Raw genomic sequence first — 14,094 nt, forward strand, 5'->3', positions numbered from 1 at the left:
GGTTTGTATCAACAACTGGTTTCCTATACGAGAAGGAGGATGGAGGCTGTTCTCTTTAAACACACACACACAGACACTCATACGGACATACATACAACATACGCTCACGCCTTACAATAAATACACTATACCAGACACTTTACACCACGCTACTATGCTCTACCATTTCGTACTACTGAGAAACTGAACACTCGTCTCAAACTCTAGCTTTCTAAATTCTAACTCTCTAATATTTCAAACTTTGGTAGTTAGAGCTAATAGAATGTATGGTTTGAAAAGTATCAAAGCTCTACAACATCTAAGATATCGGTATTAAGAAATTCGAGTTTTAGTTGACTTACTAGTATCAAAATACCACTTTTAGCCCCTCAGCAGAATGTTATTGGTCCGTTCTAAAAACATAAGAATTTCTATCCCCGACCACCATCCTCCCACCCCTCCATTAATACCCCCATAATATGTTCAACAATGCCCCCCCTCCCCCCTCGTCCCCTCCACCCTGGAAAACTTAATGACCTCGAAAAAATAGATTTATAATTATTGCTTGCATTTTCTTTACAAAGCGAGAAAGTTACTTCGTGTTTCTCATTAAACATTTAGCCAAAGTCCTTCATTAACGCTAACTAGGTCGTAAACAGGTAGGGGGGGGGCGGGGGGTAGTACCCCCGGATAAAATCCTTCAGTAGGGGCCGGGGGACATTGAAAAGGCCAGGGGTAAACAACTCCTGTATTTCCACTTGAATCACTCATGGGCAGAACAAAAAAATAACACCCGCGCCCCCCATTTAGTTCTGACTACTCTCCATAATAATAATAACTATATAGCCAAATCCAATCAACCACTCTTCCAGTGTATTCTCAATATAAAACTTAAATCCTTCAATTCAAAAGTTTATAATACTCTAGGCTTTTATAGGGTGCTTCGTGCCCATCCTCTGTTTTAACTTTTAATTGTAGCACTATCTGTGAGCATCTTCTCTTTGTATAGTTTAAAACGATTTTCAAATATTTTTTCCCATATTTTTAGAATTTCACCAAAATCAAAAACTTTTGAATACAACTTTTTTTTAATTCTGAGCATCCATAAACCTTCCCTGGTGTCATGCAAGGGCTCACACAAAAATTTGGACCCAATCTGGTTATGCAGGTTTAGAATAAATTGTGATCGATTGTTTATATGAAAAGAAATCAAATTATGCAAAAATCTGTTAAATCGTTTGGTGCTAATTAATTTATAATCTATAATGAGGGGGAATTAATTAATTGCGTGAATATTTTCTAATAACTCGGAGTCTTTTCTATTAACTTTTGCAACCTAATGTCGTAGACCTATGAAATTATGAAATTTCAAACAATGAATTCTGTTAGATAATAATCTAAGTTTGACATATCAAAGGTTTAAACAAAGATCTAAGGATTAGTAGATTTGAATTTGTGGCAAAGGCTCAATTCCTTCACATGGTACAACAAGAAGGCGCGGAAAGTCATAATTTTCTCAAAGAAATTATCAATAGAATACAATACAAACTTAAATATTTTTAAGTTTTTAAGAACCTAAATATTTCAAGTCATGATGATTTGTCCTTTTTATTTTCCAATATTGAAAACTTCTGGAATACTCCTATCAGTCTGTGCCAGGTATCTTATGGATAGTGAAACAATTAAAAAGTTTGCACCAAATCCCCCCCCCCCGTCATCTGTTTTCCCATTTATTTATGTTTGATCTATTATTAAAGTCGAAATGTTTTCAAAGTCATAAAAACTTCTCTGATAAATGTCTTGTAAAAATAAACTTTGACGTTTATTAGATTTGTCAAATAAAAAAGTTTTCTGAAATAAATAAATAAATTGATTAATAAATAAATAAAAAAATAAAAAGTTTAAATTTTATAAGACAAAAAATGAAAAAAGATTCACTATAAAGTATCTTTCATTTTTGATTAGTAGAATTTGACAATTCTAAGTATTTCAAAAGGAGTTGAGACAAAATTTAAACTGGTCCTGTACGATTCACAATCAAATCATTGACTGGCTTCAATGACATGTTTATCTTAATCATTGATTCAAGCTCTTCTCGAAAAATTTCTCGAAAAATATAATTTTTCGTTGCTTGAAAAAATTATAAATCCATTTTTGTATTGAGTATAAACATTGTAAACTATAGTGTAAAATTTAGTTTTGTATTGAGTACACATTGTAAACTATAGTGTAAAATCCAGTTTTGTATTGAGTACACATTGTAAACTATAATGTAAAATCCAGTTTTGTATTGAGTATAAACATTGTAAACTATAGTGTAAAATCCAGTTTTGTATTGAGAACTCATTTTAAACTATAGTGTAAAATCCAGTTTTGTATTGAGTACACATTGTAAACTATAGTGTAAAATCCAGTTTTGTATTGAGTACACATTGCAAACTATAATGTAAAATCCAGTTTTGTATTGAGTATAAACATTGTAAACTATAGTGTAAAATCCAGTTTTGTATTGAGAACTCATTTTAAACTATAGTGTAAAATCCAGTTTTGTATTGAGTACACATTGTAAACTATAGTGTAAAATCCAGTTTTGTATTGAGTACACATTGCAAACTATAGTTAAAATCCAGTTTTGTATTGAGTATACACATTGTAAACTATAGTGTAAAGTCGTTGTATTGAGAACAAATTTTAAACTATAGTGTAAAATCCATTTTTGCCATTTTTTTTGTGGGAAAGCACAATTTTCTCTTTTTTCGATGATCAGATAAAAGTTTTAAAGTTTTTGTTGTGAATAAGAAGAGATGCCATAGTTACAACTAGATGGTCATAAACACTCTTACAACACCTTTAAAAGCTAAGATATAAGGCTCAACTTTACAAATTAATTAATAAAATTTGTTCAACCATGGTTTAGAATATTATCAAGCTTGGGCCTATAGAAGCTATAAACTATTTCTAACTCTAAAACAATGAAATCAATATTGAATTAACTAAGTATTAAATTAACACTTTTCTATTAGAAGGATTAAAATGTTTAATGTTTATGAAAATGATATATCAAAGAAAGGGAATGGAATAGGGGGTTGGAAGAGGAAAGGGGAGAAAGAAAAGAGGGAAAGGAAGAAAAGAGGAAGATAGGAAAGTTGGGAAGGAGAAAAGAGTGTGAGAAGGAGAGAGTAAGACCTTGGTTTGCAATTTATCCTCTGAGCAGAAATAAAGATTTATTGAAGCGTGTTCTTCTAATACTTTCTCTCTTTCTATTTACTCAAGTTCTCTTTTCAAGGCAAACTTGAAAAGTTTAAAAATAAAAATAAACTTAAACTTGAAAAAGTTCGAATTTGTAGATTTTGATTTGTCGAACTTTTTTTTAAAGAAACAATTTAAAAAGATAAATAAAAAGTCTTTATACTATAATTTCTTAGAAGAAAACTGTTGAACTCTAAGAGTAAAGGAATTGAGTTTTTGCCACAAACTCTGATTTTCTTATCCTTATATTTTTGCAACCCAATGTCGTAGGGTGCAATGACATAGAGATTAGAAAATTCGAGATTGTGGCAAAGTCTCAAATATCATTTATACAATATGTGGTCAATATTTTTTATACTTATTTCATCATGTTTCCTTCTACGGAAAACATTTAAAATATAGTTGGAGCATGTAAAATATAGTTGGAGCATGTAAAATATAGTTGGAGCATGTAAAATATAGTTGGAGCATGTAAAATATAGTTGGAGCATGTAAAATAATTCTCACTAATGAAAATATCCATGTTTAAACATTACTAATTGCCAATTTTCTTCCTTTTATAACATTTCCCCCCGAACCTTATTACAGCGGGGGGGTGGGGAATATTCCCTCGATCCCTCATATATTATTAATGTAAAATTGTGCGGGGTCCCCGAATTTATATAATTTATTTCAGACTTCTTATTCGACTATGTACTCATACTTTATATTTTATTAATTTATAGTTTTACATACAAGGTTATTTGCTCAAACTATATTTAATGACGACCTATACTATATATTACATATTTTCTAGCCCAACCTGTTTTCTAATAAAACATATTTCAAACTTAGATTAATTGATCTTTTAAATTCTTAGAGCTACAAGACAACATTGGGTTGCAAAGATATAGGGATTAGAAAATCAGAGTTTGTGTCAAATACGTAATTCCTTTCATTTAAAAAAATGTATCATCTGTTTGGTAAACACTTACAATATGTATAAAAAATATATGTAGAAGTAATTAAAGCATACTTTACCGTTCGCATATATTTATTATATACATTTCTCTTATCATTATTTACTTCATTAAGACTATTCATTAGTTTTAATTATGTCTTATACTTTCCTAATAGTCCTATTTTATTTTATCCTAGTAATGGATCAGTAAAAGTTCCTAATCTAGAAAATTTCTAATATAAGATGTCTGCGCTTTTCAAAGAAATTTCAACATTGTAATCGAAATATCAAAATTGAACGATGATTACCCAAAACGGCTTTAAAGTCTTTAAGGAAAACCAAAAACTCGCCAAATATGACGATTTGATGGTCGATCTAAGCACGGGTAATCCATACTAAAGTCTATATTCTCTTAGTACAGCTATTTAGATAGAAGAGTTCAATCCAAATAGTCAGGAACTAGACTTTTGAATCTGCTCAGACCGAGCGCGTAAAGAGAAGCGGATAGACGAGCGCGCGCAGCACAGGGAGGCTCTGAACACAAAAGAAAGGGCACTCCTATCTATACCACCAAAAGATCAAGATCTAAAGTGCGACCTCAAAGAGCAAATTTAAGTTGACATTCATTTCATTTCAGATATAATATAAAATGGGAGTGTTTCGAAAGGGAGACTTCCATACAATCCAAAGAATAGGATTCTACATCGAGCTCAATGTTCATGCATCATGAAGTTAGGAAAAAGCGTCGACTTTTTAGTGTCTCAATGCCAACTCATTTATACTTTTGTAGCCTTAGACAGTACACATATTTTTTAATTTACAACGCATTTGTTTCAAGCTTAATTTCAAAAGGAGAAGTTGGCAAAATCCTGTTCGATTTTCGTCTCCTTTAAATGCACTTTTGATTGGATTGAATCCGATGCCTGGCCTGGACACTCCGAAATCTAGTTGATAATCTTAATATTTTTCTGTACAACATTTCTTTAAACAGAAAGGTTTAGAAGGTTTGCTGTAAAGCATGAAAAAAGTCACATGAAAGAAGGTTGAGAGTGTGTGCATTGCATTATAAAAATAAGCCTTATAATAATCTTAATCAGTAGGAATGTATTGAATATCTATAACCATGCCTATTTTTACACTATATTATAGATTGGAGGTTAAAACTTTAGATATATATACAGTCAGAGCCCGCAACTTTAGGTTGCTTTGGAATTCAAGATATGATCTTTGAATTAAAAACCCCCAACGTATACAGAATAAATGTTACATACTTTTACAAAAAAAAACATATATAAAAGCAGAAGTACGATCAATTTAAATTTTATTCGGGAAAATAGAATTGAAAGTGAAGGCTCACTGACTATTAAACAAGGAAATATCAATAATGCTTTAACTTGACTCAAATCTTAAACATCAATGTATAATTCTACTTTCTTTGTTATTTGTAATTTTAAAAGTTCTGTATGGATCTATCATCTAAAGAGTTTTATGTACATTGAATTCAAAACCTTTAAACCTTTGGTTACCAAGATATAAGTTTAATGGGTAGCGTTGTATCTCCTAAAATAGAATGTCCCTTAAATCTACTACGGAAGTCCATTTTTAAAGATGATTTCAGAACACCTTTCTGCCTTTTCCCTTATTTACACAATTTATTTCTTTTTTATTGTTTTTAATAGATACAACAGTCTGTATATATATAGATGGAAGAAGTGATAGTGCATGTGCTCATTAGATCTCCCTGTATTCTTAAGTATGTATCCATCAAGATTCAACTCTCCCTGTATTCTTACGTATGTATCCATCCAGATACAACTCTCCCTGTATTCTTAAGTATGTATCCATCCAGATACAACTCTTCCTGTATTCTTAAGTATGTATCCATCCAGATACAACTCTCCCTGTATTCTTAATTGTATGTATCATACCATCCAGATACAACTCGCTCTCGAACTCTATACTCTCCAACAATACTTAAGTCTGTAAAAATTATTATTATTATTATAAATCTATGGTTTAAAACGTTAGGGTTGCAAAAATATGAGGATTAGAAAATCAAAATGTGTAGCATATAGGCTAAATTCCTTAGACATGATGGGCACTGGCAACATCAGGTACTCCTGCTATAGTATATGAATATATAAACTATATATGAGACGGATTGAGAATGATCCAACCCTTATCATTTACTCCAGTGTGTAGAATAATATATTCTGTGATGATGTATGGTTGGAGTATAGATGTAGATCTAGTGTTTAATATACCTTGCTGCAGAGAGGGAGAAATGAAAAATCAGGTGTTAAATTAAGTTGAGTAATTGCCACAAACTCTGATTTTCTAATCTCTATATATATCTTTACAACCCAATGTCAAAGACCTTTGATATTTTAAACTATTAATTATGTCAGATTAAATAATCTGAAGGTTTACTTCATCAGAACTAGGGATTAGAAAAATTTGCGTTTGTTGCAAAGACTCAATTCTTTTCGTTTTTTGATTAAAAAAGCTTTAATATGATTCTGGAGAAGGTTGATGTCAAACTAATTTATTCAAATAAAAAGGGTTTCCTTTCGATTTCTAAAAGTTTTCGGAAATTCACCAATAAAAACTGAAAAATATGTATAAATTTGGTGTTTGTTTGTATCCGATAAACGTCAAAACAGCTGAACTGATCCACCCCATTTTTTTAGCTACTCACATGACCCCTGGAAAGGTTTTAAAAAATTCAATTATTGTTTTTTAATCCACCAGTTTTAAAAGAATAATAGGAGATGATTTATTTTTAATAATACTTCTTTTTATTTATAAATTTTTTTTTATTTTTAAAGTTTTTTTTATTTTTAAATCATGCTGTGCAGCTTAGATTTCATCAGGGATGTGAAAGTATTAAAACTGACATAAAAACAAAATTAACCCTCATCCATTAAACTTTTAACTTTGGGAACTTGAGTTCAATTTTTCATACTTAGTTCTGATCCTTATCCTTCTACATGGTGGAATTAATCATCTTCCATTAGAACTCTGATTATTTTTAAAATTGGATAATGGATGTTGGATGCTATATAATAGGAATAATTCGTTATTTTATCTTTTTATAATGATTTAAGAACTGTTTTTTTTGTAAAAATCTTAAATCTATTGTACAAGATTGTAATGTACAATCTAGAAACAAAATATGATATACAATCATATTCCTTTAGACCAAGAATGGAAATTACCCATTCTTCATGAATTACTCAAAGTTAAAGATGATAATTTTGTTCTAAACAATTTTGTTGATAATGAGATCGCAACAATGATTAACCTTCTATGTTCCGACTAGAAACTATATTTATATATTATACTTTATTCTTGTTTGTGTCTGATCATATTCTACCATTTTACCTTTGTGTACCAACTAAATTTATTATAATAATATTCTTGGTAACAAAATTATTACTTTTAATCTAGAATAACTAATATTTCCGATTGGGTTGAATTTTTTTAAGAAGGGTTGAGGGACTAATATCCCAGAGTTTCTTTATCTGAACCCCCAGCTCCAGGCTCTGTATTACCAGCTAGGATAGAATTCAGATTTGGTCAGATTAAAGGAACCGTTCGCAAACATACAATTTATTAAAGGGAATGTTTTCGAACTTTTAAAGGATCAAAGGGAGTGTTTACGAACAAATGAAAGATTAAAAGGAGTGTTCTCAAACTAATGAAGGATTAAAGGGAGTGTTTTTGAACTAATAAAAGATTAAAGGGAGTGTTCTCGAACTAAAGAAGAATTAAATGGAGTGTGATTGAACTAATGAAGGTCCAAAGAAAGTTTTATTGAACGAATGAAGAATTAAAGCGAGTGGTATTGAACTAATGAAGAATTAAAGTGAGTGTCATTGAACTAATAATAGATTAAAGGGAGAGTTCTCGAATTAATGAAGAATTAAAGGGACTGTGACTGAACTAATGAAGGTTCAAAGGAAGTTTTATTGAACTAATGAAGAATTAAAGTGAGTGGTATTGAACTAATGAAGAATTAAAGTGAGTGTCATTGAACTAATAATAGATTAAAGGGAGAGTTTTCGAATTAATGAAGAATTAAAGGGAGTGTGATTGAACTAATGAAGGATTAAAGGGAGTGTTATTGAACTAAAGAAGAATTAAAGTGATTGTGTTAAAATAATTAAATATTGAAGGCAGTATAGAGGACGTGAGTCAGACTCTAATAAAACGCATAAATAACTTCCAGTATATATATATTTCTTATAACTTATTACTAGAGGGTTCAGTCGCACGTGTAGACTGTAGAGATCATATATCAGTACTATGCCCCGTATCCGTTCTATCTCATTCTGTTGAATCTTGTGGAACTAGTTTAACGCGGCCAGGCATCGTCTTCCACAGCAGTGCATTTGATAAAATGAAGGATTAAATTTAATGTTTTCAAACTAATGAAGGATTAAAAGGAGGTTTGCAAATGATTAAAGGTTTACAAGGAGTCTTTACGAATATATGAAAGATTAACGGGAGTGTTATTGAACAAATGGAGGATTAAATGGAGAGTTCTTGATCAAATGAAGGATTACAGGGAGAGTGCTTTTGATTTAATGAAGAAATAAAGGGAGTTTTTTTTTAAACTAATGAAGTATTAAAGGGAGTATTATTGAACAAATAAAGGATTACAGGTAGTGTTCTCGAAAAAAAGGATACAAATTAATTTACTTAAAAACAAATAAGGTTGAAATGCAGAGTACACCAATAAATAAAGAATTAAAACACTGCGGCTAGAGTTTTCAAAGGAGCCGAGCGCTGCAGCATGGTATAGACTAGGGGTCAAAACCTACAAATCTTTACAAAAATAAGTTTAAGATTTCTAAAATGTTTCACCCTTGTTATGAGTTTTCCGCCTGATGATTTGACTTTTATAAATATACATCTGTAGGATTTATAAAACCATGACACTAGAAATACATTTTTATTTTATGTTAATTTGTGGAAATTATAGAGAAACAGGCTTTTACATAATAAATGAGAACACAATTAGATTTACGTACATAATTAACTGGTGAGGGGGAGGGGGGATATATGTGCTTTATTTACGGTTTTTATTTTTTTTTAAATGTTTAAACTAAATATGACAATAGCGGCAAATTTCCAAATACGTCAGAAAAATTGGCACGAAGGACAGTAAAAAATGTTAGAATTTTTGGGGGAAAAGTGTATATCAAAACCAAAGCTCAAGTTAGCCTCCTAAATCTTTATGCAATCCCAAGCTTCGATCACGCAAAAAAATTAAAGAATTAAATCTCGAATCAATCTGAACTATTTTCTTTATCTGATATAAACTTTACTGCGCAGACCCCAAAAATAATAATAAAGAACTTACAATGGTCTAACTGACTGACTGGAAGGTAAAACTATGTCAACGACCTTAGAAAAACATAGAAATAAGAATATTACCAATTGAATAAATATTTAGCTTTAAATCATCTTTGGAGTTTTAACTTATACCCCTTTAACTCTAATTGACAAACAAAGTTTAATTTAAAATTCTATTTTTGAAATGATTTTTCATTTCTGATCGTATAGAATAAAAATGAGAAGATTCCAAACTGAAGAAGTTAATAGAAAAAGTTTCAAAGCTTTCTCATATTTATTTATCTCTTCAATGTTACACAAGCTGAGAGTCTTAACAACAGTCTCTATCTATATATAAATTTGGCTTGTTTGTCTGTCTGTCTGTTTGTATTCAATAAACGTCAAAACGGCTGAACCGATCGGACCCAAATTTTTGTGGGATCTCGCGTTACCCCAGGGAAGGTTTATGAATGATGAAAATTAAAAAAAATTGAGTTGAAAAGCTTTTTATTTTTGTAAACATTTTTAAAATCTCGAAAATCCGCAACTCTTTTTTTTTATAAAATCCGCGAAATTTTTTTTCTTTGTTTTTCAATGTTACATTAAGAACATGTTCACAATTACCCACGAGAGTTTTATTTTTTCGTGACAAGAAAACCTTGACAGAGATTATTTCTCTACTTTAACTGCCATGCTTAGCTCTACTTGAATTCGTATGATTTGTACAATAACACCTTATTGTTTGTATTTTTTATTTTAAAATTGTTTATTTTGCTGCACTCAGTAATTTGATTTCATAGAGTCATGAATATAAAATTAAAGGCTCACTTGAAGGGCTTCCGTTATGTATCAAATAAATTCATATTTTTACTTGTTCAATGTCACATTTATATTCATTTTTATTTATTTATTACAATGTAGATATAGATATATTAGTTAGGGGTCCATGGTTAAAAGTCAGTGCGGTCTTAATTTTGGAACCCATTTTTACCCATTTACTATTAAACACTTTTAAATCTCAAGGTATATTTTACGATATTTTCGACGGATTTTAAATAGAGATCAAAAACTTTGTTGTAGTTTTACTTGGTATAAAATGCCATAGCATGTAACAGGTGCGTACTGGAGGTTTACCCTTGGGGGTGCATTTTTAGCGTGCGTAAGTGCGCCGAAAATTTGTTTTTAGTGCACCACCGTAACGGTTGATGTGCACATAAAAAACCGGTATTAAGAAAAAAATAAAGTTTAAAATCTATATTAATCTAATTAAGATTAATGTACAAGAAAGAATTTAAGAAATTATCATAAAATGGACAAATTGTGATATTATCAAATGATAAGAAAAGAAAAAAATCTGAATATATAAGTAAGTTTACTGTTTAATAAATTAGAGCCTGCCTCTGGCTCTAGGGGAGGGCCGGGGGGGTACATGTCTAGAGGGCACAGAGGTACCGGCCCCCCACTACGAGCCTGTGTGACAAATTATAGATATGTACCATATAAAAGATAGAGGAAATGAGTTTTTGGAACAAAATCATATATTTAAACCTCCATATCTTTAGATATCGATGTTGTAAACCTTTGATATTTCAAACTCAGATTATTTGATCTAACAGAATTCATAGTTTGAAATATCTAAGGTCTTCAACATTTGGTTCTAAAGATATAGTGATTAGGAAATCAGAGTTTGTGGCAAAGATTCCTTTGTATAAACATAAATCATAATAAATAATAATAAATCATATAAAGGAAAAATGAAAGGGGGTATAGGCTGAAAGCTAATCACTTTAGCTCTCGATCACAACCCATGAAAGTTATATCTGATGTTCCTATCTCGAGAAACTGATTTACAACTTTGTCAAATTTATACGAAAATGAATATATATACAATTTTGTATAAAAGTAGTGGGTTTAAAAAGATCAAATTCAGCAAATATGCAACCAATATAAAAACGATGATATCCCAGAGAAAGCTAATTGTAACTTAGGTTTACTCCAATTCTAATTTTATATTTGTTATTACTATTTTTTATAGATTTAATTCATAATATTATTTATACGTCCGTATTGCTTGACCAGAAATTCCACCAATGACAGTGCAGTAAAGTGGTCACGTGATACAGGCGGAGACACGTGACCAGTATACTGCTCTGCCATTGGTGATAGTTCTGGCCATGTGATTTAAGTTTAAGATTTTCTAAATTTTACATATATGAACTTTCGTATAATATTAATTTTAACACAGTTTTATATCAATTTCTCGAGACATGAACATCAGATAAAACTTTCATGGGTCGCGATCAAGAGCTAAAGTGATTAGCTTTCAGCCTATACCCCCTTTCATTTTACCTTTACAGTCCCTTTAAATATGTGAATATAATGCTTAATGTTTTATCTATAGATGGGTATCCTCTCTCGCACAGCTAACTACAAACGAAATGCATCTTGTCTGTCTTGGAATATTTTTAATCATATTTTAATATCTCATTCAAGATTTGTCAAAAATAGCGTGAAAGACACTATTAATACGGATAAACAGGGCGTCCCACATCAATTGATCGTTATTGGCGCTAAAATCGATTTTCGGAACTAATCAGTAAGTTGAAGAAGAATGAAACATTTTATGAAATTGTATAAGGCCAATATTAAAATTTGCTTCCAGAAATAACTAGGTTTTTCTAGTGATGAGTGTGTATTTTGGCGTTGAAGCTTGGCCGGAGATAATCCAATATGATATGGAACGCGATCTGTATTAAAACTACAAAGCCTGAAAAAAGTATAAACTATCAAATAAAAATGTACATTGGATGGGTAAAAATTGGTGCTAAAACTGGACCACAAGTTTAGGGTTCCCTGTATGGAACAATTAATTAAAGTGCTCTGCAAAAAGAAAGCCAGCGTGGGTTAAATCTGAAAGAAATGTATCGAAAGAAAAGATTTATCTATTTCAGTTTTATCCAGTTTTCAATCCAAAGTACAGAGGGGAGCAATAGAATTTAAGATAATGGAACAATCGTCATATTTGTATTTTTAAAATGATTAAGATGTAATTAAAATTTAAACAATTAAAGTATATTATAGTATCGAAATGTTTGGTGATGCATTATGTTGTATGCAACTTCTTGACTGTAAATTACAGTTCATTTCAAGTACCGAATCGACTTTTAACCAGATAGGCCAGCCAGGTTACCCACAAAAAATAAGACTTGGGTCTTTCTGAAAGAATTCAATAATTTGAAAAAATTCTAAAATTCTAGTTTTTAACGCCCTGTCCTATATCCTATATATATATATATATGATATTAGTCCTGCATAGTGTTGTGCTATAAATTTATAGTCTTTCAATGGTCACCTAAAATATTTGCAAAGAAAAAAATAACTTTACATTTGATGGGGAGCTGAAATGTAAGATACAAGATCGAATAATTTCCGTTCAATCGTCTTTGCAAGTCTCATCCATTGTGAGTAACCCTGTATTTGAAGAAAGCTAGGACTGAACACTAAACAGGGCGGATTAAGCCTTAAATTCCGTCTCAGTAAAACCTAGGATTGAATTTAGATTAGAAGCTGCTAAAAGTAGAGATGGGTTTTGTTTTTTTATTAGTTTTTAATTATTTCAATCATTTTTAGCTTTGAAGAGCCTTCACAAAAAATCTAAAATATGTTCATCATAAAATTGTATGCTTTGAGCTGAAAGCTCTCGTATTGGATAACCTTAATCCACTTTCTATACTTTTGATGTTATGCTCAATCCTCTTCTTTTCTGCTAAATTGCAACCAATTAGCGTTCTCTCATTGGAAGCGCGCGCAAAATTTTGAAATTTCTCGACTTTTGATTTGTTGTTCGACTTCTGCATCCTTGCTCTGACTTGTTAAAATTCGATACACTTTACAATTTTTAGAATATAAAGAAAGTGTTTTTAAAAGAAACAAAAGAACAAAAAACGATGCTCATCTCTAAAAATGAAGCTAAAACAGGCTTATACAAATTCCAATAGAGTTTCCACATTCTAAACCGGGTTTGCATACATATTGCAGAATTATACACAGCTTAAAACAACCAATTAGCGACACTGCAAATGAAAACATTGCAAAATTGCGGATATAGCACTGAAAAAAAAGGAATTACAAAAACTATTTCTTCAAACTTTGAAAAGATATACAGGGTTTTCCACAAAGGATGAGACTGTAGAGAAATTGTCTCAATCTAGTATGCCGAGTCAATTAGCGCCTGATCCAGTCAGGGTTCAGCCATGTGTTTGGTGTCTATTCTGAACCAGTAGAAATTGCATGGCGGTAAGATCTATCTTTCTATCTAGCTCATTATCCAATTAGAGATAAATCCTTATATCAGCGCTATAACAGTAAATGGAAATTTTTACTTCTACTCAAACTATAGTGGTCTGTTTTCTAAAATTCACGATTCCTTTCAACTAACTTTATACTTTTTGTATCAAATCATCAAATTACCAGAGTCCGAATTTAAAGAATTTTAGCCTCGGCTCAAATATGGTTGGTTCCACTTAAAATCGTATTAAATTTTAGATTTAAGTCGGCACTCAATTGAAACCGGTTTTTGAGGGATT

This window comes from Eurytemora carolleeae, unplaced genomic scaffold (genome assembly GCF_000591075.1).
Source record: "Eurytemora carolleeae unplaced genomic scaffold, Eaff_2.0 scaffold373, whole genome shotgun sequence".
In the NCBI taxonomy this organism is placed as follows: Eukaryota; Metazoa; Arthropoda; class Copepoda; order Calanoida; family Temoridae; genus Eurytemora; species Eurytemora carolleeae.